At 43.6% G+C, this 24,711-nt stretch overlaps 1 long non-coding RNA gene across 2 annotated transcripts in view; it reads right to left on the bottom strand.

Annotated features, from left to right (window-relative positions):
• LOC148997565 (uncharacterized) overlaps positions 1-23,945 on the bottom strand; it is a 197,829-nt gene extending 173,884 nt beyond the window's left edge. Inside the window, exons 1-4 of one of the 2 annotated variants that reach the window (XR_016146354.1) lie at positions 23,243-23,944; positions 21,002-21,097; positions 16,111-16,224; positions 8,675-15,387 (exon numbers count right to left, since the gene is read on the bottom strand). This is a non-coding gene — a long non-coding RNA (uncharacterized LOC148997565). Of the gene's footprint in view, positions 1-8,674; positions 15,388-16,110; positions 16,225-21,001; positions 21,098-23,242 lie in introns of those variants that run through there. The other variant, XR_016146353.1, reaches the window with a different exon arrangement.
• Between the last annotated feature and the right edge of the window lie 766 nt (positions 23,946-24,711).

Below are 24,711 nucleotides of genomic sequence, written 5' to 3'. Positions count from 1 at the left end.
GATTAGAAAGATAACAAAGGAAAGATAAGAAAAGCTAGGGGTAAAAAATAGATTAATTTATTGTGGTGCGACGTTGGAGTCACACGTTAGTGTCACGTGTCTGTGGTGCGGCGTACCCCTTCTGTCACGTAAAAGTACACGACTGTCGACTTCGGTAGGTTATCCGTGGCAGTATCCACTCGCCATAAAACGGCGCTTTTTACGCCGTCTAAAAGTGAAACGCCGTCAAAAACGCCGTGGAATACACCAATGACGACGTATTACACGGCGTTTTACTGTACATGGGAAGCGCCGCTTTTAATGCCGTTCATCTTGCCAAATGACGCCGTAAAAAACGCCGTTTTGGTTAAACAGAGCGCACGTTATTTTACGACGTTTTGCTAATAGTATAATGAGCCACGCCCACTGTTTTACACAGCCAGTGAGTTTGAACTGTTCTCTCCCAATCAATGATGAACTGAGTCAGACCAGACCAATTCAGCACGGATCATTCATCATTAACATAGGAGCTGGACCTAATGTGATTCAGTCAACTTTAGGTAAGGATTGCTTTCAAACATAAAGCAATTATTGTGTAAAATATCTTCCGCTGCTTATCAATGCCCATACTACGAGATTGGTGTGATTGGTGTACAGGTCATCATAGGTCTTCATCTAAACCAAAATGTATAACACACATTGTATATACCTATGCTTAGCCTATAACAGTGATTAAAGTTAGCGTGTGGCTTGGTAATGAACATATTATAATTATTTTGTGTAGGACCAGGCCTATGCACTTTTTAACAAAGCTCAGTTATGTTATTTATCGCATCTGAGTGGGCTACAAGTATAAAGTTGTTGAGAGAAATAAAATAAGAAAAAATCAAGATAAAGCGCTCTGGTGTGTTAGTTCCATATTACTTTTAAAATACCAGTAAAAACGAGTTACAAACATTATCAACATGTATTTTAGACTATTTCCTCAACAATTCATATTACATTTACCAGTATTTAATGCAAAACAAGAATGAAAACTATAAGTGTAAAGCAAACATAAATTAGTGCCATTCATTAACCCACAAACAACAATGGAAACAATGCAGAGAAGTTTGAAGAGTTTGCAGAGAAGGCTGATCAATGTGCCGGCAGCGGATCTTTTACTCCGTGACATGACGTTAGCAGAATATATTGCAGAAGTAAACGCATGTAGGCAGCATGAACAAGTACAACATTAAACATCTTTGCATTATTATTTAACAGAATGTATTTCATTATAGCCTAAGCCTACAATAAATTATTATCTTCAGTTAGGCCTACTGATATAATCTTTGTTTTATTTAAATTTTTTTATGGAAGCTAAGTACTACGTTAAATAGTCTTCATTTTTTTTATTTCTGTAGTAAAAATCACTAATCTACATAGTGGACAGACATGGTACAGTAACTGTTCTGACGATACTTTCTTATCACATTAAAGAGCATTTCATGCATTTTAAATACATTACATTTAAAGTTTTATGGAAAACTTAAAATTCCCCTTATTTTATGTTTCTATATCAACCACTTTGTGACTTGATCAGATTAAAATGTATTTATCCTTGTTGTTAATATTGTTGCAGCCAGTTCCAGTTATCAGGCTCCACTTACTTGTAGTGGAGGCAGACGAGCGCCCCATTAGAACCTCACCAGAGAGCAACTTCCTTTTCTTTCCTCGTGTGGTTTTTCTTAGTTCAATACCTGAGATTCTGCAAGTGACTTTGGCTAGAGTCAAACAACGCATAAAGTAAGTTACATCAAGATGTAGGCAAATTTCGTTTTAAACTATTTGATGCACATGAAGTGAGCATTGTATTTACATTTATTCATTTGCATTTAACTCATGCATTTCTTTTTAATTCATGCATTCCCTGGGTATCAAACTTGCATTTCTGTAGTGCCATGCTCTACTACTTGAGCTACAAGAACATCTTTAGAATTATCTTGATAATAAACAAGTTATGTTTGAATTGTTTGTTTCAGGAAGTTCAATTTGAATTGATCTGTGACATATTCTGATGTAACTGATGCCCTCGATGACATGATCAAAGACATTGTGGCTGGGAATGACCAGCTTGGGTCTGAGGCTGTCAGGGCACAGTTACGAGCAGGTGGAGTACGGGTGCAGAGACAGAGCGAGAAAGACTTTAATACGAATCAAATGTATATGTAATGTATATATTTTTTTTGTTCTTAACGTATTGTATTATAATAGTGTTTCTCTGTTATGTTTTAGATGGAGAATTGTCATTCATGGTGGTATAAATGGATACAGTCGCCTCTGTCTTCCTCCATGCCTCAAACAACAACCGGAGCAGCACTGTAATGGATTGCTTTTTGAATGCTGTGGCCAGATATGGAGTGCCTTCCAGGGTCAGAACAGATCATGGTATCACAATAATGATGTCTGTGTGATGAACATTTTCAGGGGCTCAGACAGAGGCAGTGCCATCATAGGCAGGAGCACTCATAACCAGCGTATTGAGAGGCTCTGGGGCGACATGTGTCGGGGATTGACTAATGTCTATTATAGCCTAACCTCTTCCACTTCCTTGAGAGTGAAGGTATAGTGGACATTGACAATGAAATGCATCATCATTATGTCTACTTAACACAGATAACAGGGACTTGACAGCATTCATTCAACGATGGAACAACCATGGCCTGAGAACTGAAAGACATCAGTCCCCAATACAGATTTTTGTCCGAGGCTGCCTGGGACAACAAGGACATAGAACCACAGTGATGCAAGAAATCAGTGGCAGAACAGCTGGGCCAGCAGATTTAATTGTTGTTCACGGACCATCTGAACAAGGAGAAACGACATCAAGAATGCAGGGGGCAGCAAATTTTGACTGGCCAGACGGAGTGCCAGTACCACAGAATCACTACACAGTGAATAACACAACCTTGGAGCAACTTGTTGCACAATTTAATCCACTTGGTGGAGCACAAGCAGAACTTGGATTAGACATAATTCGCAATGTTTTGTCTTTTTTTACATTTTTAAATCAATCGAAGGACGAGTTAATCCTAATAAAGAACTTAAGACTGCATGTTATGGTTGACTTTCATTCAATGGACAAAACATAGCGCTAACCTTTTAAGTTTGATTAGATTATGGTCCAATATACATGCTTTCATCCTCTTTTATCTTCGTATTCATGATTTATGCATTCTTGATACGAATCCGTGTTGACACCAAAAACATTATACAAAACATCCACCTTTTTTGTGTGTATGAAATTGTCACATTTTTACATTTCTATGGACCCAAATAATTGCTGCTCACGGCTATGACTTTAATAGTCATTATTTAAGGTCATGTGACTTAATGTTAGTCTTCTGAAATAAAAGTGCCCAGTTCTCACACCAAGTGTGTTTTCTAATTTACTTAATCTTTGACCAAACAAATTTAGATCTTGACCCAAAATATTTACCAGAACTTTTATAATTTTTGTTTAAAGATTTAGATGTTTGCAAAACATTAGTCAAGCTTTTGTTGAATGACCATAAGCATTTATTACTGTAATACAATTACACCAGAATAAAACCCCTCTCAACAACAATTACAACCCCTCTCTTTCATCTGACATCAGGATGAGTAAATTATCAGCAAACATTATGAAAGTAAACCGATCCTTTAGAAAGGTGACGCTTATACCTTCCCAAATCCGAGAGATCCTTTTATTGCAAGGAACATTAATTCATTGAATTCCTCTTCTTCTAACACACCTCTTGGTAGGTAGAGAGTCAGAGCACAGGTTGAAGCATAAGGAATTCTTCTGGTTGGCTCCTCCTGGTCATAAAATTCCACTTGGCACTTTTGCTGAAACCCCAGTGGAGGGACAGAATCTGCTGCAGTTAACATTAGTTAACTACATTAGTTAACATGTTCAATATGTGAACAATACTTCTTCAGCATTTATTAATCTTAGTTAATATTAATTCCAACATTTACTAATACGTTATTAAAATCAAAGGTTGTATTAGTTAACATTAGTTAATGGACTGTGAACTAACATGAACACACAATGAACAGCTGTATTTGTATTAACTAACATTAACAAAGATTTATAAACACTGTAACTAATGCATTGCTCATCATTAGTTCATGTTAGTTAATGCATTTACTAATGTTAACTAATGAACCTTATTGTAAAAGTGTTACCATTTTATTTTAACTAATTATCATAAACAAACAGATTTCTAGTACAAGTAGTTTTACCATTTACTGAATTAGGTATTAAAGGGGTCATTAAATGGGTCAGGTCAAAGGCTAATAAAGTAGTAAAGAGCTGCCACATCGTAAACAAATGACAGATATTTTAACATTTTATTTCCTACAAGGTATAATTGTATATTGAACGATTAGATTAATGGTGATTAATTCACACATCTAGAATCACTTTTGTTAATCTGAACACCCGAAAAAATATATGGTATACACATTTAAATGTAAAAAAATACACATTTTTTTAAAAATAAAATAAACATTAAATAATCTCAGAAAGAAATAATCCTGTAAGTAGGCCTAAATGGTAAGTGGGCTTAAAATGGTCACTTCCTCTAAATACTGAGAATTTTCATTTTGGGGTAAACTATTCCTTTAATTTATTCATTTCTTGGTTAAATATTACCTTGTCCTCCTCCAGCCTTTGTATGGTGGTTTCTGGAATGTTCCTCTCCCTCAGAAAAATGATAAAATCGTCCATCCTGTTATGATAGTTTAAAGGTGCCATCTGTAAAAATTGAGGTTAAAATATCCCAAAAATGAGCAACACGCATCAAAAGATTGAGAAGAAATAAGGTTGATGATGTCATTAAAAAACTGACAAGTTATAGTGCTGCCGAGATATTAACCTGAATTAGCATGCTAAATTACTAGCCCCGGCCCGGCAGGTGTCGTAATACCAGTTTCGACCATGGGAGGCGGTATGCGGGCGGGCAACGTTACCACCAGCCAAACTGCAGTACACGAGTAAGTCGCGCTCGCGCCAGCTTGTGTGTACTTGAACCTGACGTCAGTCGTGTGGAAAATACAGCCCACTACTACATTTCAGTTCAGGGAAGAGTTAAAAAAAATGATTGGTCGATATTATGCATGAGGAATACATTTTGGTAAGTTGTAGCATACTGTATCTTTCAACAGTGTTCGTGTTCTTTTACCATTAGCTAGTAGAGATGATCGGTTCACGTGCGCTAGGGATCTGTCGTGTAAAGCGCCAATACTGTATTTATTGTTTGAATTGCGTAATAAAATGAACAGAATCTGAGAGCTGACATCGGTCTCCGTGTCCTTTTCTGTGCATGACAAAATTGATGTGGCGTGAGAGTGTGTGAAAAGTGTTGTGAGAGTTGGCAGCTCTGAAAGACGCTAGCTTGGTCCACATCAGGTAATGCTGTCTGTCAAATTAATTCAAACTAATGATAAAAATGTAATATGAACAAATCGAATATCATAAAACTAGAAATAATAGCCTGGGCTTTAATTTTCCCATATCGTCGAAATGCACCGACTTGTCTATGAGACGGCCCTTATAATTTAGTATTGAGATGTTGTTCATTAAGTCTCTAATCTCTGAAAATCTCCAAATGCTCCACGTGAAACTGCGGTCTTCCAACCTTTTACTATCGCGTCAATTGATTTGATTAATATGCACGAGGGAGACAGAGCAACACAGCACTCGCCCATATTGTTTGAAGACATGAGAGAGCGCGTGGCCGTGGAGGTATTTCTGGAGGTATACTGCCCCCATCTGGTATGGAACATGTTGTATGATTTGATTTTAAATCCCATTTGGCACCTTTAACAGAAATGAATAATGAGAGCAAACTGAGGCTGGCAAGTTAGGCCAACATTAGCCTAAACCATGTATGTAAGCCATAAAACCAATCTGTAGCCGATCTCTATGGTCAAAATGTGCTGTGCATGACAAAGCAAAAAGCTCCTGTCCTGATGCAAAACAGTTTTGGTACAATGACAAATACAGGATATTAAATAACTATTTGTAAACATAAAACCAACACTAAAATGCAAAAGAAGGCTAAACGTAATAGACAACCTTAGCACGTGCACGTTACGAAAAGTCACATTTTATACTTGCCCAACGTATTTTATTAACACATGATAAACATCTTAAATGACTATCATGTCAAAGAGTATGATCGTACCTTGTCATCGGAAAATGTCCATCCAAGCTCTGTCTTTGACGATGAAACGGAAGACTCTGGTCACAACTCGTGGCATACTTCCATCCCAATTACGAGAAAGGTCAAAGTTTATATCAATTGCGCCAAAAAAAAAAGTCAGAATTGTGAGTTTAAATCTCGCAATTGCGACTTTATATCACGCAATTCGGACTTTTTATCTCGCAATTGCGACTTTATATCTCGCAATTCGGACTTTTTATCTCGCAATTGCGACTTTATATCACGCAATTCTGACTTTATATCTCGCAATTCTGACTTTATAACTCGCAATTGCGACTTTATATCTCGCAATTGCGACTTTATATCACGCAATTCGGACTTTTTATCTCGCAATTGCGACTTTATATCTCACAATTCTGACTTTATATCTCGCAATTCTGACTTTATATCACGCAATTCTGACTTTATATCTCGCAATTCTGACTTTATAACTCGCAATTGCGACTTTATATCACGCAATTCGGACTTTTTATCTCGCAATTGTGAGAAAAAAAATCAGAATTGTGAGATAAAAAGTCGCAATTATTTATTTTATTTTTTTATTCAGTGGCGGAAACAAGATTCCATACGGATTAACCACTCATGTCATCAAAATGAAATTAAGTGAAACCCAGATCAACATTAACAAGCATCCTCATACCCATGAAAACCACATTAACTCTTTCCCCGCCAGCGTTTTAAAAAAAAGTTGCCAGCCACCGCCAGGGTTTTTGACGATTTTTGCTAAATTTGAATGCCCCGCTGAATATTTTCTTCCATGAATATATGAAGATGATATATATAAAAATAAAGATCTGAGCCTCTGCTTTTAGGCAAAAAAAACGTTTTTATTTTATCTTCATCTGTTCTTTTTTTATTGCCTCTTGAACAGAGGTAGGTTTTGTCAAAAACACAACATTTTGGACAAAAAACTGAGAAAAAGGTGTTTTTATCAAACAAGTGCATTTAAAAGCAGAATACATTCAGATGTTGTTTCCTTCATATATAAAACTTTCCAAAATAAATTAAAAACATAAAATAAATGAAAAATATATCAAATTTCCCAGGATGTAAGGGAAATGTAACTTTTGCAATAAAACTTCTGCCTCTGCCTCTCTGTGTTCTACCTATGAATAATGAATAATTGGAATTACAATAAACAGGTCTAGACACACACACACACACACACACAAATACATATTACAATGTGGTAAATGTGCACAAAGAGAGAAATAATTTGACAATTACACCTTCATATTTAGACAGCCACACATAAATGCCTGCACACACACATACATAATATAGTGTCATAATATTAAACGATCTATCTGCGGCACGTCCATGGCTAGCATGAACATGTGCATCTCTCTCACTGACTACTTCGTCCCGATCAGATTCAGAATTATCAAATAAAGAGTGATCGGACTCCGAGTCCATTAACCTCCAGTACTTCAGCCATATACCTCTGCATTGTCTGTCTGATACATTCTCACTACTCAACTGTTTGAGACGATTGCAATCTGTTTCTCTAAACAAAGAGTTGCGCAATCATTCAGGACATGCGCGCAGGTCTTCCTTACCGTATACCACCTAAAACACGGATACCCGGAAAATTCCGTGTTTGGCGCAGATGCGTTTTTTCATTAAACACGGAAAATTCCGTGTTTGGCGGGGAAAGAGTTAACCGATACTTAACGGAAACGGAAGACTCTGGTCACAACTCGTGGCATACTTCCATCCCAATTACGAGAAAGGTCAAAGTTTATATCAATTGCGCCAAAAAAAAAAAGTCAGAATTGTGAGTTTAAATCTCGCAATTGCGACTTTATATCACGCAATTCTGACTTTTTATCTCGCAATTGCGACTTTATATCTCGCAATTCGGACTTTTTATCTCGCAATTGCGACTTTATATCACGCAATTCTGACTTTATATCTCGCAATTCTGACTTTATAACTCGCAATTGCGACTTTATATCTCGCAATTGCGACTTTATATCACGCAATTCAGACTTTTTATCTCGCAATTGCGACTTTATATCTCACAATTCTGACTTTATATCTCGCAATTCTGACTTTATATCACGCAATTCTGACTTTATATCTCGCAATTCTGACTTTATAACTCGCAATTGCGACTTTATATCACGCAATTCGGACTTTTTATCTCGCAATTGTGAGAAAAAAAATCAGAATTGTGAGATAAAAAGTCGCAATTATTTATTTTTTTTTTTATTCAGTGGCGGAAACAAGATTCCATACGGATTAACCACTCATGTCATCAAAATGAAATTAAGTGAAACCCAGATCAACATTAACAAGCATCCTCATACCCATGAAAACCACATTAACCGATACTTAAAGTCCCCGTGAACCGGAAGTTGCAAACGATTTTTCTCCCGTGCTGTGACGTATTTCCAAGTGAAACGGAATATTGAACAGAGGGCAGGGTTTTACTCTAGCGCTCCTCCTCTCCATCTCTCGCTCATAGCAAACTAACGGTTTGAGGGGAGTGGTTAAGCGTTTCCCCACCCAAGCTGTGAAACCTACGTCATCGACAACCGTTCCAGACCGGAAGTAACTTTTCAGATTTTGATTAAAGATTACCAAGGTAAAACATTTTTTTAATATATATTTACTTGCACGGATTAATTGTTCACCACAAGACTAGTAATATGCGCTAACAAAGTAAATAGGTTCAATTTTGATTTCACTGGGACTTTAAAGTGTTATACCGTTCATAGAAATATGACACAATCGCACGTTTAAAGCAATAAAGTTTATTATTAGTTTATCTATTCAACAAACAACAGGGTCACCAACAGTATTACCACCATATTTCGTTCTGATTTCATAATAACTTCAATTTAATATGCTCTAAAACCTTGTTTGAATTGTCCAGTAACGGAGACACATACCTCTCTCCAGAGTGCTTCCCGCAAACTGAAGAGTGCAACTCGCGAGGAATATACCATTAATTAAAGAAAGGGGATTCATACCAAATCGGTAACACTACAGGACACAACACATCTTTCCAATCAACCTCATGCAGTACAGGGCAGTAGTGCAATTATAATGTTTGATAACCACAAAGACTAAATGCTGGTTGCCGTATGTTAAATTAAATACTGGTGGTGTTGATTTAACATTCCAACTTCCCCCACCTTAATGAAATGTGGATCATTCCTTGCTTGATCTCTCTCTGCATCTGATTGAGAAGCAACTAACCTATTTAACAAAGTTAACAAAGGCCCTCGAAGGCAAACCGAAGAAACGGTCTGTGTCGAGGGAGAATGGAGACATGGAAGTACGCGTCCTTCAGGTCGATCGCTGCAAACCAATCCTGATACCGAACACATTCGAAAATGCGTTTGGCCGTGAGCATTTTGAAAGGTAGTCGATGGAGAGAACGGTTCAAAATGCGCAGGTCCAGGATCGGTCGTAACCCACCGGTCTTTCTTGGGGACAATGAAGTAGGGGCTGTAAAGCCCGGACCTCACCTCGGCTGGAGGGACCGTCTCGATTGCACCCTTCGCCAGCAGGGTCGCAATCTCCGCTCTCAAGACTGGGGCATTGCCACCAACCATCGTGGAGCTAACTCCCCTGAAGCGGGGAAGAGGCCGTGCGAACTGAATCGCATAGCCGAATCTGATCGTTCTGATGACCCAGCAGGATACCCGGGAAGCGCTAGCCAGGCTTCCAGGAAGTGAGCCAACGGGGTCATGCGAACCACAGACGTCCCCCCGGAGGGGCAGCGAGGCGGGTCGACCGGCATGCGTGCAGGAGTTACCCCGTCCGGATGCACCGTCGAAACCCGCTCCCCGACAGAAGAGACCAGGGAAGGCAGAGCGTCCACGGGGGTCTGTTTTGCCGGGGGTCTGGCGACAGAGGGGGAAGGGATTGGCGTAGCCCGGGGACGACACACGCACCCTTCCGCGCCCTCCGAGACAGAGAGGAATGAACGGGGCGACGCACTGGACGTCGTGCGCGCTCATTCCAGTCTGTGTGCTCAATGACAGTGTCAGCTTTTCCTCAACCAGCTCAGGGAGCTAGCTAGAACAAAAGATTCTCCACCGGCCCTCCACCGGGGAAGGAGGGGCCCTGCCACCGCCTCCTGAGAAAAACCATGACACTATCACTGAGCGGCCCGCCTCAGGAACATCGCTTCGCCTGGCGTTTAGCGGGGCACACGGCCTGAGGGGGGGGGGGACGCTTACCTGTGGCCTCCTCCGCGACGCGAACCGGCTGAAGGCTGCTGCTGGGGCCGCGTGGGAGGGAAGGGAGCCGCAGGGGGGCGTCCTCGGCGGCGAGCTGGCGGAGGCGTCCGAGCCGACGGCTGGTTGGAGGCAGCAGCTGGCCGTCGGGGCAGAGAAACCGCCTTCGTCTGCTCCTAGGCGGTCGAGAAGTGCTGGGCAAAGTCCTGGACAGCACCGCCGAACATTATAATGCTCCTGGACCACAGCGGTGGGCATCACCTGACCAAGGGAGCGAGCGACCGCCTCCGTGACCCGTTTAAGGGCAAGGTAGGCGGCAGGCTCGCAGCTCGCTTGGTCCGTCCCCTCCTCGTGCACATTCCTGAGCAGCTAGCTTTGTAGGTGCTCATCATATGCAGGGCGGAGGCTGCCTGTCCCGCCGCTCTACAGAATCGTGCCGCCATAGACGACGAGAACCCATAGGCTTTGGAGGGGCATCTGAGAGCAACCGCCGGTTGACCGGGGGAGCCCCAGCGTACCCACAGACAGCCGCATCGCCGAGGGGAGGAAGGGCGGGGAACTGAAGCACGCTTTTTTTTTTTTTTTTTTAAATTTATTTCTTTCTTTCTTTTTTTTTTTTTTTTAGTGCGTGTCAGTTCCGCATGCAACTCGGGGAAAAAAGGAAATTGGGGTTGGCCGTGGCCGTGGCCGTAAGGCGGCAGCGTTACCCAAAAACCAATTATCCAGCCGCGAGAGATCGGGATAGGGCGGAGTTCCACCCCCACCCGATGCTCACGGAGGCCCGAGATAGCACGGCCATCATCGCGGGATCAGACACGCCGACGCTCCCGAGGGAGGCAACGCGGCCGCATCCTCACTTCCCGAGGAGTCAAGCCCGCCTTGTGATGCTGCGATCGTCATCGCATCATTCTCTGGAGCGCCGAGCGAAACAGACGGTACCTCAGAGAGGCAGACGTCTGAAGCGATACAGCGCTCACTGGCTCTAACACTGAGCGGTGGGTGTGACCCGAGGAACTAACGTCGGGGTTTTTTGTCACACATTCACCGTCATATCACCCTATCCGCGAGTCGAACAGCTTCTATTTTAAGAAGCAGAACGAGTAACGGACCCGAGTAACGGACTCTCACTACCAGATCATTGAGTCTCGATCACAGTGTAGAGATGCCCATGTTCCCATTCAGAAGGAACATGAAACATCCGCGAACGCTGCTCTGCATGCTGAAGCCCAGGCACACACAGAGCAGCGATCGCGACCATCAGAGAATGACATGAGACGAACGCACCCAGAAGAACACGGGCGAGTCGTCTTTAAAAAGACGTGCCGCGTGCAGCTCTTTCACTTAAAGAGAGGAGGAAATTCACTCTTTCAGCGCTGAGGCGACCAGGGAGAAGCGCAAAGTCTGGCAGACCACTACTCAGATCGCAGGCAATGCAGAGTCTCGCTGGGTACCGCCGTCACACCAACACTGAAGAGGACGCTCGTCTCGAAGAGTCTTGAACAGTGAGAATGGCTTTCAGGAGTGAAGAGTTCTCTTGGCTCCGAAGCGAAAACATACTGCGGTTGCGTTCACTTCCTCCTTTTATACTCACGGAGTAGGGCGGAGTACGCTATGCAAATTTCCGCAGCCCCAAGGCATTGCATGCCATTGGCTCGTTTTTAAATACTCGAAGAGGATTGGCTTTCTATGCGAAACCCCCAATCTCCGTCACTTCTGACGTAACTCGAAGTGACTACGAAAGGGAACTTTGATTATAATTATTTTGAGAAATTAAAGGAGCATTTTACCCTTTGCAATATTAATCTTTATTGAAAGTGGATCATATATGTAGTCGAAATCTAAAAGAATTTTTTTAATTTGGTGCCCTCTTGGCCGAGACAGAAAATAACCAAGGGGCGCCTATATATGAAAAAACTACATGTCCCACAATCCACAGCTCCGCAAGCCACACCCACTAATCCGGAACAGCGCAAACAGAGAATTCACTCTTCCATCTACAAGGCTAACATTAGCTGTCAGCGGAGTTTGACATTCATTTCACACAAAATGTCTAGTTGGCTGTGGCGAGCAGGATGATCGAGGGTGAGGGATGTAAGAGGACGGCGCTCTGCGCGAGGCCGGTGGCGTGAGTTATAACAGAGACTGATAACGAAAGACACCTGTGAGGCGCGCGCCAGTCTTGCGTCTCTCACGGAGAAACGAAAGCATAAAACGGTGAGCGACGACGGCAGATCGAGAGAGAAACAGGCCTGATTTTATGTTGTTTTGTTTCTGTTGTGTGTAACGTTACAACAGTCGTCAATGAGGGGCTGCTGGCTTATACTTTCGTTTTGTATTTGTTCATTTTACTATTAAAATGTTTAAATGTTCGCCGGTTCCTGCCTCCTTCTTCCCACAACAAACCCCGTTAACGTTACATTGGCAAACTCATTAGTGAATTACTCCTCGTTTGTATTTATTTCTATATGGTGAATTACTGCATGATATAATGGATGTTTAGTCAGGCGAAACTATCACAACACAAACGTCCGTGTGCTCGTCTGATTCAGAGCTTTCGTCCAGGAGAAATTGCCATCGTTGAAATTCTCTGCAGCAGACGGACTCTGTGTCCGTAGGCGGTAGCACGCAGCGAGAGTACAGGCAACAGCAATCCGCCTCAGCTCGACCTAGTCCGGGCGTCTCGACCGAAAGGCAGCCGTCTCCTGCTCCTCCATCAGCCTCAGCTGCTCTAAACTATACTGCGACTCGTAAAGATAGCCACGAATATCGGATTCGAGCAGCAGAACTTCAAAATCCTCTTTTTCCATATCATGTTTCTTCCATCATTGTCATACTTCCTATCTCCACAGCGGTTATTAGCTTAGCTTCCAAACAAGATGGCGGATATTGATTTCAGTTTCTGCAAGTGAAGTCCCACCCACTGATCTGTAATAGGCCTGTAGGGTGAGTGGGTGAGTGGGTCCAACACCCTGGCATAATAATGAGCTAATATATGTAGTTCTAAAGAATTTAATGAAATATGACTTCCTGCTTATCGTGACGCAAAATGAGGATTTCTACGTCATAATAAGCAGGAAGTAAAACACTTAAATCCTTATTTCTCCCATCTCAGGGGAAAATAAGGGAATAAACCATGACCCTTCAAAAATATGACTGGGTTTCTAAAGATACAAAGCTTAATGCAAATGGGTGAAGTGACCTTTTAACTTACTGTTTTTCAAATGTTATGCATGATTTAAAAAATTAATCAAAGCAACTGAAAAAATAAATGGTTTTATTAGGCATTAGGAATAAAAAACATTGAAAACAACTATAGAATTATAGAATAGATTAAACTCAGGTGAACATCACATGACTCTTGTGAACGGCCCAATGGAGGACGAAGAGCTTTAAAGATAAACCAGCTTACTGTACTCTAGTAACGGTATCTTGCTGTGAAACATCACTGTTCTGACCAGACACTGTGAAGCTCTCAACAAATCTGAACCAGCGCTTACTAACATCTGCTCAATTTTACACCGACTCCATTATATAAAGGTAATAATGATAATAATAATTCATTACATTTATATAGCGCTTTTCTCTGCCCTCAAAGCACTTCACAGAGAGAGGGGGAATCTCCTCAACCACCACCAGTGTGCAGCTCCACCGGATGATGCGACGGCAGGCATATTGCGCCAGAACGCTCACCACACACCAGCTTACTGGTGGAGAGGAGACAGTGATGAAGCCAATTGGTATAGATGGGGATGATTAGGATGCCATGATGGACAGAGGCCACTGGGCAAATTTGGCCAGGATGCCGGGGTTACACCCCTACTCTTTATCAAAGGACATCCTGGGATTTTTAATGACCACAGAGAGTCAGGACCTCGGTTTAACGTCTCATCCGAAGCACGGTTTTCGCCGAACGGATTCGCCGAACGAAAACCTCAGCTTACATTTACTTGATGTCGACGTCAGATTAAAAATGTGTTCTGTCTACGATGTCCTGCCTACTCCATCAAACCTCCATATTTGGGGTATAGCAGAGAACCCCAGCTGCACGCTGTGTGGAAAGACAGCCAATCTTGAGCACGTCCTTTCCGCATGCCGGTCAAGTTTGGCAGACGGGAAATTCCGGTGGCGTCATGATAAGATCCTGTCTCGGTTGGCGGATGGTGTGGAACAGGCAAGGAAGAATCGTAAACCTCCTCCTGATGGGCTCCACTTTATCCATTTCGTCCGGACAGGAGAGAGCACTGCAGCAGTACGGAGGAGTAGAGGGGTCCTGGCCTCAGCAAATGACTGGGAGATGCGGGCAGACCTGAAAAAGCAGCTCAAATTCCCGGAGGAAATAGCACTCACTAGCCTCAGACCAGATATTGTACTGTGGTCTAGAGGTACCAAGCAGGTGGTACTCATAGAGTTAACTGTACCCTGGGAAGATAGGATGGAGGAGGCGCATGAGCGCAAGCTCAAAAAATATCAAGGCCTTATCCTCGAGAGCCAGCAAAAAGGATGGAAGGCCTGGAATCTACCAGTAGAGGTCGGCTGCAGAGGTTTTGCGGGACAGTCACTCTGGAGAGCACTCGGAGTGCTGGGGATTGAAGGGATGGCCAGGAAACGGCTAATAGGCAGTGTCACTGAACAGGTGGAAGCAGCATCAAATTGGATCTGGATACAGCGGGAGGTGCGGTGGCAGAGCAAACCTGTTGAAGGACTAAAAACACCATAGAGTTGGGTGGTGGTCAGCTGGGTAGATCCAGGACGCTGGATCTGCTGTCGAGCCCTCCCGAGGTGTTATGGGCTTAAATCGACGAAACACCAAGGAAGGGGGGTGCCCATCTGATGACCGGCTGTAACCACCTAACTCTTGCAGTGTTGAGACATGTAGCCCTGAGCTGGCCCTGGGAGAAGGTTCGTGCTTGGAAGGAGAGGAGAGAGCGATACCACTGGCTCACAGATGGGGCAGGGCAGAGTACCTGTAAAGGTGGGCCAGTTGCGATGATCACATCGTTTTTGCATATATGTCATTGCTAGTGTTAGACTGACTGAGATAAATGGTAAATGGCGCTTTCACATACCCAATGGCCACCAAAGCGCTTTACATTTTTTGCCTCACATTCACTCATTCATACACTCATTCACACACTCATTCATACACTCATTCATACACTCATACACACACTCATTTATACACCGATGGCGGTGTCAGCCATACGAGGCGTCATCCAGCTCGTCAGGAGCAGCTGGGGTTAGGTGTCTCACACACACACACACACACACAGCTTGAGTTAGGTGTCTTGCTCACGGACACCGTGACACTTGGTCAGGTGGAACCGGGAAATTGAGCCACCAACCTTCCAGTTTGTAGTTTACCTACATGTCCCGTAATATAAGATAATGAGTCTAATTCAAAGATCAATGGGCTTTATGCACAGCTGCACTACTTCCTGAACTTCAGCCAGCTCCTTGTTTCCTGTCTGTCATTATTGGGCAAAATTGATTAATTCAGGTGTGTCTGATTATTGTTGCCATGACTACTGAGGGCAAGCACACCTGAATTAATCAATGTGTCCAATAATGGCAGACAGGAAACAAGGAGCTGGCTGAAATTCAGGAAGTAGTGCAGCTGTGCATAAAGCCCATTATGAGTCTAATTCAGAAGTGTCACTATAAGCACATCTTTTATATAAATGATATACCTGAGATCAGGCCGTTTGTCTCCACTCTTAAACCCTATTGGCTTATCCATAGAGCGATCACTCTTCACAGACACACAGCTGGACTCTGGGTTTGAGCTCTTCTCCTGGACTGAACTGGAACAGAGAACAGATTCAGTTTAATCCTCTACATTACTGTGTTCATTCGTTATGAGATTAACCATATGAGATGCGAGCTGGAAAAACCCACCACATGGTGAAATTTGACATATTACAGGATTTGAGACCCTATTAAGACCCTATTATTTTATTGTTTTTCTGTAACAGAAGTTGTGGTTATCTGAAGTCGGCTGATTGCTGTGATTTTCAGAAACGGAATTGAGAAAAAACGGTTTAATTTACTGTCAAGTCCTACTAGTGAGACGACTGGTGCTCTTTATTTATTGACTTTTTTTCATATCACATATTTTAGTTATCATCATAGATTAGGTATCATTCGAAAGCTTATGAACTCAAAATTCATCCAGTGAAACCCGTTTTGAAATTTAATGATTGAGAGGCGAGATATTTTAAACGAGCAGCTTCAAACTCTGTTCTCTTGTGCTCCGCATCACGCCACACGATAACGCTGGATAAAAATAAATAAAACTTGCGTGCCGTTGTAGTTCACCCAGGACTGGACTTTATTCTGTGGTGTGGTTTATTTTTATAGGTGAACTGTCTTTGTAGTCTTAAGAGAAGGAGAGATCAACGGGAGATATTGTTTTTTGCCGTGCGTGTTCTTAAAGAGAAACACAGTCTTGTCAGCTGGCCAGTATAAATAGCTATTTTTCTGCACTAATAGTGAATTTTCCAAAGATATATTCAGAGATGATAAACAAGATGTTGTAGGATAATCATTTAATAAAAACCCAATTTTGAAAAAAAAAAAAAAAACTGACATTCAATCTATATTTAGACCTTACTAAAAAAACGTACCAGCGCGACATCCGACGGGTTTTCCCAGACCGCAAAACATATTAATATAAACTAGGGCTGTGCAAAAATTAATTGCGATTAATCGCATCCAAAATAAAAGTCTGTGTTTACATAATATATTTGTGTGTGCTGTATATAATTATTTTGTATGTATAAATACACACACATGCATGTATATATTTAAGAAAATGTGTTATTCATATATAAAATATTTATATTTATATAATATAGATTATGTATTTATAAATATATACAGAATTTAAGCGCACTGTCACAGTCTTCGTCTTCACCTGTTTGTCCCGTCATCTGCACTACACCTCCCCGGATCCTTTTGTTTCCACTCCCGGACTCACTCCCTCATCAGCCACCTGTTCCTCGTCATCATCATCTGTTTCACCTGTTTTCACCCCATTATGTTTGATTCTTCTGTGTATTTAGTTGATTCTCATTCAGTCTGTCTTTGTCGATCGATGTTTAAATGTTACCCAGTATTTGCTCCTGTTTCCCTGTCTTCCTGCCAGTATTTTGTAAATAAACGTCATCTTCGTGTTAAAATGGACTTCTTCCACTCCTTCTACCTGCACTCCTGCACTCCCACCACCACACCCCGTGACAGATCGATCGACCACACCAATAACAGCATGGGACTTCTCCTAACCCCGGCTCTCACCACCTTCAACCTGTTTCAGGACGGACGCTCTTCCGAGGAGTATGTCGTCAGGTTCCTGGAGCTCTCTGCTGGGGTAAGTTGGTCAGATGACGTCCTAAAGTCAGTCTTTTGGCTGGGTTTGGACGATCCTCTGTACCAGCAAGCCCCAGCAGCAGCGTTTCCAGGGACCTTCACCGGATACCTGAACCATGTGTTGTGGTTGAGTGGGTCAGCCTTCACCGTTGGTGTGGCTGAAGATGACAACACCCCTCAACCACACACACACCCCATCATCACCGCATCAGCCCTCATCGCCCATCAGTCAGAACCACACACACCCATCATCACCTCACCAGCCATCATCGTCCTCCCGTCTGAGCCCTCTTCACCGCTGGTTCCGTCCAGCTCCCCAGAGACTGAATGCTCTTCGCTGCTGGTTCCGTCCAGTTCTTCAGAGACTGAATGCTCTTCACCGCTGGTTCCGTCCAGCTCTCCAGAGACTGAATGCTCTTTACCGCTGGGTCCGTCCAGCTCTCCAGAGTCTGAATGCTCTTCACTGCTGGTTCCGTCCAGCTCTCCAGAGGCTGAATGCCCTTCACTGCTGGTCCCGTCCAGCTCTCCAGAGTCTGAATGCCCTTCACTGCTGGTTCCGTCCAGTTCTTCAGAGTCTGAATGCTCTTCACTGCTGGTTCCGTCCAGCTCTCCAGAGACTGAATGCTCTTCACCACTGGTTCCGTCCAGCTCTCCAGAGACTGAATGCTCTTCACTGCTGGTTCCGTCCAGCTCTCCAGAGACTGAATGCTCTTCACCGCTGGTTCCGTCCAGCTCTCCAGAGACTGAATGCTCTTCACTGCTGGTTCCGTCCAGCTCTCCAGAGACTGAATGCTCTTCACCGCTGGTTCCGCCCAGCTCCCCAGAGACTGAATGCTCTTCGCTGCTGGTTCCGTCCAGCTATCCAGAAACTGAATGCTCTTCACTGCTGGTTCCGTCCAGCCCTCCAGAGACTGAACGCTCCTCCCTGCTGGTTCCTTCCAGCCTTCCCGAGCACGAACTCTCCGCCCCGCTGGTTCCGTCCAGCTCTCCCGAGCGTGCACTCTCAGCCCCGCTGGTTCCGTCCAGCTTTCCCGAGCACGAACTCTCCGCCCCGCTGGTTCCGTCCAGCTCTCCCGAGTGTGAACTCTCAGCCCCGCTGGTTCCGTCCAGCCTTCCCGAGCACGTACTCTCCGCCCCGCTGGTTACGTCCAGCCATCCCGAACCTGAGCTCCCCTCACCACTGGTTCCAACCAGCCCCGTCCAGACCGTCCAGCCAGAGACCGTCCAGACCGTCCAGCCAGAGACCGTCCAGACCGTCCAGCCAGAGACCGTCCAGACCGTCCAGCCAGAGACCGTCCAGACCGTCCAGCCAGCGACCGTCCAGACCGTCCAGCCAGCGACCGTCCAGACCGTCCAGCCAGAGACCGTCCAGACCGTCCAGCCAGAGACCGTCCAGACCGTCCAGCGAGAGACCGTCCAGACCGTCCAGCCAGAGACCGTCCAGACCGTCCAGCCAGAGACCGTCCAGACCGTCCAGCCAGAGACCGTCCAGCCAGAGACCGTCCAGACCGTCCAGCCAGAGACCGTCCAGACCGTCCAGCGAGAGACCGTCCAGACCGTCCAGCCAGCGACCGTCCAGACCGTCCAGCCAGAGACCGTCCAGACCGTCCAGCCAGAGACCGTCCAGACCGTCCAGCCAGAGACCGTCCAGACCGTCCAGCGAGAGACCGTCCAGACCGTCCAGCCAGAGACCGTCCAGACCGTCCAGCCAGAGACCGTCCAGACCGTCCAGCCAGAGACCGTCCAGCCAGAGACCGTCCAGACCGTCCAGCCAGAGACCGTCCAGACCGTCCAGCGAGAGACCGTCCAGACCGTCCAGCGAGAGACCGTCCAGACCGTCCAGCCAGAGACCGTCCAGACCGTCCAGCCAGAGACCGTCCAGACCTTCCAGCCAGAGACCGTACAGACCGTCCAGCCCGAGACCATCCAGCCCGAGACCGTCCAGCCCGAGACCGTCCAGTCCCCATCTGCCCTTCACCCGGGGACTCAACCCAAATATTTTGGGGGGGGGGGCCCAGTGTCCCAGCCACGGCCGCCCGAAGGGCTTTCTCCGCCGTGGCCGCCCAAAGGGACCTTACCGCCGTGGCCGCCCGAAGGGACCTCACCGCCGTGGCCGCCTGAAGAGACCTCACCGCCATGGTCGCCCGAGAGGTCCTCACAGTCTGCTCCGCCCTGGCCACGCCCTCATCCTACTCCGCCCTGGCCACGCCCTCACCCTGCTACGCCCTGGCCACGCCCTCACCCTGCTCCGCCCTGGCCACGCCCTCACCCTGCTCCGCCCTGGCCCCGCCCTCATCCTACTCCACCCTGGCCACGCCCTCATCCTGCTCCGCCCTGGCCACGCCCTCACCCTGCTCCGCCCTGGCCACGCCCTCACCCTGCTCCGCCCTGGCCACGCCCTCACCCTGCTCCGCCCTGGCCACGCCCTCACCCTGCTCCGCCCTGGGGGACTTCCTGCTCCTGACCACATCCTCCACAGCCACCAGGGCGCCCACCCCCCCTCCCCGCTGATGTTACGGCGTGAGGTCACGCCTACCGGGAGGGGGGAGTGATGTCACAGTCTTCGTCTTCACCTGTTTGTCCCGTCATCTGCACTACACCTCCCCGGATCCTTTTGTTTCCACTCCCGGACTCACTCCCTCATCAGCCACCTGTTCCTCGTCATCATCATCTGTTTCACCTGTTTTCACCCCATTATGTTTGATTCTTCTGTGTATTTAGTTGATTCTCATTCAGTCTGTCTTTGTCGATCGATGTTTAAATGTTACCCAGTATTTGCTCCTGTTTCCCTGTCTTCCTGCCAGTATTTTGTAAATAAACGTCATCTTCGTGTTAAAATGGACTTCTTCCACTCCTTCTACCTGCACTCCTGCACTCCCACCACCACACCCCGTGACACGCACATAATTCTTAAATATATACATGCATGCATAGGTATTTATATATACAAAATAATTATATACAGCACACACAAAATATTATGTAAACACAGACTTTTATTTTGGATGTGATTAATCGCAATTAACTTTTGCACAGCCCTAATATAAACACATTCATCTTTCATCTTAAAGCACTTTGAAGAAACTTTATGATCGTTTTATTTAATAATTCATGTTAGTTTCAAAACAAAAACACAAGAAAAATTAGGCACAAAACAAAACTGATATTTTTCTGTGATGTGAGACAATATTTAACAGTGTTAGTTGAAAGTACCTGCGTCCTGGAGAGAAATCTCCATCTCTGGATGCTTGTGAATTACCCATGATGAAGATCAGGAGAATCTGATGAGTTTGATCTCCTCCACTGACTCTGATGAAGAAACATTCACACACAATATTAAATGATTAAATTAAACGACCTTCATAATTTATCTGGACATATCTGGAGTGTGTGAGGAAAGGGATCGTGTAATAACTTCGTTAACTCACGCCCATTTGGCCCATTTACACACACGCGCGCGCGCGCGCGCACACACACACACACACACACACACACACAAGTCGGCCATTTGATTTTAATGGAAAATAACGGACACCGGAAACGCTGAACATGTTCGGGAGAAAGAAAACAAACCCCGACCCGCATCGACAGACTCTCATGTTTAAAAACCGTGTGTCTGTGAGCCAGGGACGTGCACAGGGGGGTTGCTCAGGTTGCCCGGGCAACTGCCCATATGCCCTTCTCGACTCAGGTTGCCCTTCTGAGGAAAAAAAAAATCGTACAATGGATGTAGAATTTCACGTAGGCCTAGACAAAAAATAATATAAAAATCGCAAAGCCTCATTCACTTCCAAAAAAAAAAAATTGAAAGTCAAACTATTTCCACGAGATCATAGACTGCACGCGACCGGTGTGTATGGTAAGGCACCGCAAATCACTCAGGCCGCGCCTCCATCTCGTGTCGCGCGCTAATTAATGTGTACGAAGTCCATGACAAAATGAAGCGAAACTATCCTTCTCGTCACGAAAAGAGGAAGAAGAAAAACATGAGAGTGAATTGCGGGAACAGCAGTCAGGTAAACTTGTGTTCTCTCCTCTCTAGTGTCAGCAAAGTTTGATGGTTTGTCTGGGCAGGCAGTGCATCTCTTGCATCACTTTTTGCCTGACAAAAGTGAGAGTAAAATACCATTATTTATTACGTTTTGTTTTTGATAAACGACAAAGTGCAACAACAGTGTTTGTTTACTGCAGCTCGGAAAACATAACCGCGTCACGTGTGTTGCGTTCATATGCGCGTGCACGAAATGAAACTCGCATTTTTCAAGCAGAAATGTGGAGACCAGAGAAATACTGTACAATACTTGAATGATGGCACTCCCAATCAAAGTACACATTATAAAGACACTAATTATCTAGTCTCAGTGTAGTTAAAAACTCTAAACAACTGCACTAATTATGCAAGATATAAACCAATGTATTGGCAATTTGACATTGATTGACTATTGATTTATAGGCTATATTGAATTTAAAATGATGATTAGATGGACATTCTGGTCAATATGAATGCAAATCCCCAGTAAATAACCATAAATCAAGATTTGCTTTAACATGCATAACATTTTTTTAAATAAAAATCATAGGCTATTGATTCCGAAAATACCCAGGCTGTAGAGTGAACCAAAGCTAATCCCAAAAGCCAAAGCTCAGGGTTGTACTTTATTATTTTCTTCTTGTTTATGTTTACGTTAATATTCACTTGTTATCTTAACATTCTATAAAAATGCTTTATTCTGTAAATATTGTTTGTTTGAACCTCATTCTGTTCTATATTGTTGTACTTATTCTTTGACTGTTTTGTTTAAAGGAGGGAGGATTGTATTGGGCGGTATTGAGTGGCAATGGCAAATGGTTTACATGGCATCACAGATCAGGTAGAGGGCCCCTTAGCAGAATTTTGCTTAGGGCCCCAGGGGGAGGTCAGGATTGGCAAAAAAAATAATTGTATTTTTTCCCGAAATCTAAGCGTTTTTTATTTTTTCGAGTTTTTTCCATTCAATCCAGATTATTTCTTTTCAAATAAATAAATAAATAAATAAATAAATAATAATAATTTAAAAAACAATAAACAACAATATGAAGAACTCTTTTGCTCATTTGTCTCATCTCTGACATTTTGCAATCTTTATAAATAATTATAAGACCATAAGATGAGGCATTGCGTCTGGACATAAACACGGCCAGATAAGGCAATTTGGAAGGGGACAAATTCAACTGAATATATTCCTTCATATAGCCCGTGAGGGGGGAGGAGGGGGGGTGCCCTTTTTTCAGGTCAGAGCAACTGCCCCTCAAAATTCCTGTGCACGTCCCTGCTGTGAGCTGTGATTTGGCCTATGAATGTTTACACATATAAACTTCTGAAGAATCACAAACAATACGAAACACAAAAGAAACCTTGGAGTGAAAGAAAACCTTTAAAGATTTTATATCAAACAAACAATCACGAACACTCACCTTGATCAAACTTTTACAAGATACAGGATCTCAAATCCTCCAGCTTTAACATCATAAAACTACAAGTAAATTAATTCTTAAGCGTTGATAAACACTTGATGCTCTGTTTTTCATGTCGTATTGTATTTTTCCAGCTCAATTGGCGACAGGAAAACTAACTTTCACTTTCTGTTTGTGACGAGAGAGAGACGCGTTCACGAGAGCACCACGCGGCGCATGCGTGAGAGCAGATGAACGCGCGTTGGAGACAGGTTGGAGATTAATATTTTATAAATAAAGTGGTACAGTTTTGCGCAAAGCATTCACGTCTTTTACAGATTGTTTTTTTATGTGTTACTTTTTTATCCTATTTCGTTTTTCTCTCTCTTCTCTTTACTTAATTTATTATTACTGTTCATCCTTTTTTCTTCATTATTTCTGTTTTGTTTATTCTTTTGGTTCTCTTTTTTATTTGTTCATCCTTGCCTTCATTTGTTCAGTTTTGTCTTTCATTTTTCTTTCTGCAAACTCACAGTTCCTGATAATAAATCATAAAGAGGACTTTGTTAGATCACATCTGTATGATATGAAATAAGTTTGTCATCATCCAATCATGTTAATAATTACATTTAGTCATTTAGCAGATGATTTTATATTAACCTTTAAGACAATCTACAAATGTGGAACAATGCAATGTGACATAAACCTGAAAGAATCAGATCAATCATAACCATACTGTAAAAATACTGTATTGTAAACTTTATAACCGTTTAATGGTTGGTTTAATTCGTTGTTCCTGATAACTTTACTTCACTTTGGACTACTTTTAATTTAATAAGTGAAATGGCCAAAAGTTCGTGATTGGGAAATATGAATGAATAAATGGTGATGTTGTAAAGTGATCTCTTCTGTCGGCTCTCGATACGGTTCACTCGTACTGCGTCACTAGAAGCAAAACTCCTGTTTCCTCTGATCACTGAAGCCTTATAGAGTCACACAGAGAGAAACATGTTCCTTTACACAATAGTCAGTCCAGTCTCCTTCACTTATACAGCGCTTTAACAATATAGAGCCGCTTTACAGTGACAATAGGAAATTACAGTAGCAGATTGTGCTGGTTTTACAGCAGCTCTAGAATAAAGTTATTGTCCAGCTAAAGTTAGTTTTGATTGATTCACTTCCATTGCAGAGACCATTAGTTATGAGTTGAGAGGGCAAGATGGCGGATCGGGTGCATTGCATGGTTTGAGCTCTCTAGGCCTGTCCCATATTTCGCTATCCAAATTGCCATATTGTGCTCCTTTTGAATCTACAAATAAAACGGAACCTCCGGAAAAGTTTGTACACCATGACATCGAAGAAAAAGAATCTGGCTTTATCACGCAGCAACGAGACATCTGTTGACCACGAGTATGCTGGAAGGATGGAGGTGGACCGAGAAACCTAAAAGAAAAGACCCGTTCTCACCACTAAAGATCACACCAGCTGCA

The sequence above is a fragment of the Pimephales promelas genome, chromosome 2 (assembly GCF_988280905.1).
Source record: "Pimephales promelas chromosome 2, fPimPro1.hap1.1, whole genome shotgun sequence".
NCBI lineage: Eukaryota > Metazoa > Chordata > Actinopteri > Cypriniformes > Leuciscidae > Pimephales > Pimephales promelas.
This window is presented reverse-complemented; position numbering and strand designations above follow the sequence as displayed.